The sequence below is a fragment of the Echinops telfairi genome, unplaced genomic scaffold (genome assembly GCF_000313985.2).
Source record: "Echinops telfairi isolate 266 unplaced genomic scaffold, ASM31398v2 ScPeMD7_7468;HRSCAF=8506_0, whole genome shotgun sequence".
Classification (NCBI taxonomy): Eukaryota; Metazoa; Chordata; class Mammalia; order Afrosoricida; family Tenrecidae; genus Echinops; species Echinops telfairi.
The window spans coordinates 42,754,948-42,756,915 of record NW_022111369.1 but is presented as its reverse complement, the minus strand read 5'-3'; the positions used below and the strand labels follow the sequence as shown (position 1 = coordinate 42,756,915).

The 1,968-nt window shown below is 45.4% G+C and overlaps 1 pseudogene; it reads right to left on the bottom strand.

The window, feature by feature from the left end:
* Window positions 1–1,003, bottom strand: part of LOC101657091 — a 40,603-nt pseudogene extending 39,600 nt beyond the window's left edge.
* Window positions 1,004–1,968: the final 965 nt, after the last annotated feature.

Below are 1,968 nucleotides of genomic sequence, written 5' to 3'. Positions count from 1 at the left end.
CAACCATCACAAAGCAAGAGACCCAAGAACTAGAAAGGCGAGGCTCACCAAGCCATTTATCCCTCCGCCCTTCAATTAGCTCCACATGTGTTTATCGGCCAGGTTGGCACAATAAACTAACTCACTGCCCTTGGGTGAGCCATTCACATCATATGAGCGTTTCCAAATATCTGCCTCCATTCTGTCGGTTGTCTTTTCTCTTTTAAATAATGCTCCTTGTGCAGCAAGCCCCAATTTTAGTGAATTCCAGTTTATCTCTTTTTCTCTCCCTTGTTGTTCATGCTTTTTGTGTCATATCCAATTATTCATTGCTAAAAAATAACAAATAAATAAAGGTCCTGAACCTTTACATTGCTTGTTTTTTTTTTTTAAGAAAATTTTTGTGGTTTTATTGTATAAGGAGGCATTGAAACATCTGAACAAATCAGTATCTGCGCGGTGAGGCAGCTGCTTTCTCCGTCACTTCTTTGGGTTACTAGAGCAACTTGTCAGTAGATTTTTTTAAAAAGAAAGAAAAGAATAAAGGACATCTTTTTGCATTACTTGTCTTTCCAAGGCATGTGCTGGTACAACACAAACTTCTGTCAGATGCGACTATCTTGTGTCCAAACATCATGCACAGCACCTGGATGGCAGCAGCACACTGCGCGGCTCCCACTGCGGCCTGGCTAGTGTATGATGTTTGGAACATCTGGAAGAGTGTGAATAGTATCGGGAAGAGGAGGAGGGAGGAGGAACAGCGTGAGCGCCTGGCTGGGATGAGGTCAGCGGAAGTTGTGCAGAGCCAGCCTGAACATGTCGTTGGTGCACACCCAGGCACATTGATGCTCTTTAGTAGGAACATCTGCTGAAAGCCCAGGATGCGGTCTTCATCGGCCTTTGGCTGGCCCACAACCATGCTGAGGATGCAGCTATCTGGCATGGGCTGATGGTCCTGCGACGTGATGCTGTGCTGGATTTTCTGGAAAGGACTTCTATGTCCATCCTTCTGCCAATGCCCCATCGTTTCAATAACTGAGTTCTGTCCTCTGCTTTGAAATCAGGAAGTTTGATTCTTACTGTTCGGTTCTCTTCTCCGGACAGTGCTGTCTCTGCAGGCTACTTGCATTGCAGGATTGCCTTTCCTATTTCTGCAACGAAAACGGTTGTGGTTTTGCTCGGGATGGTTTTGTATCTCAAGAGCACTTTGGGTAGAATTGGCATCTTAACAACATTACATCTCTTGATCCCCAAACACAGGATAGCTTTCTATTCATTTAGGTCTCTATTAACTTCTTCTGCAATGTGTTGTCGTTTTCAATGTAAACCTCAGCTTGGATGTAGACTCCTCAGGCTGTTCACAGTTTAAGGGACGCTTGATGTGCAACAATACTTGTTCCTTGCTGAGCAAACAGCCATTGAGTATGAGATCTAGCGGAGCTTTAGCGCTTTGTCCTGCAGGACAGAACTGACCTTCTGGAAGCCCCTCCAGAACCCGCTGAGCCATCTTCATGGGCATTGAATGGTGGAGTTATAGAGTCAAAGATGGAGGGTGCTGCTTATAAATTTGGGGCCGAGGGTACACTTACAACATGGCATCAGAGCACCCCCAGTGGAGTGCTGGAGAACACGTTCCCTTTTTCATGCTGTGATCAGAGATGGAGCCCTTCCACACAGTTCTCTTGTTTGCTAGGATGGAGTCCAGATGGTCTTGATCATGGACAAGACCATCCCTATCCCTGTCGCGACCTTCCGTGTTTCTCCTGAGGAGGCAATGGTTTAATGACCGATTCCAAGATGTGATTGAGGACAAAAGCAAAACTAGTGTTTAAGAGACTAGAGGTGAGCCACTGTCAGGGGTATCCCCGGCAAAATGGCTGACCCCTGCTTGGACCCCTATTATGATAGGCTCATTCAAAACTAAAATTTGCAGAAGGAATAATAGTGACATTACACCGTGTTGACTAAGAACTAAATCTTCCAAAGATA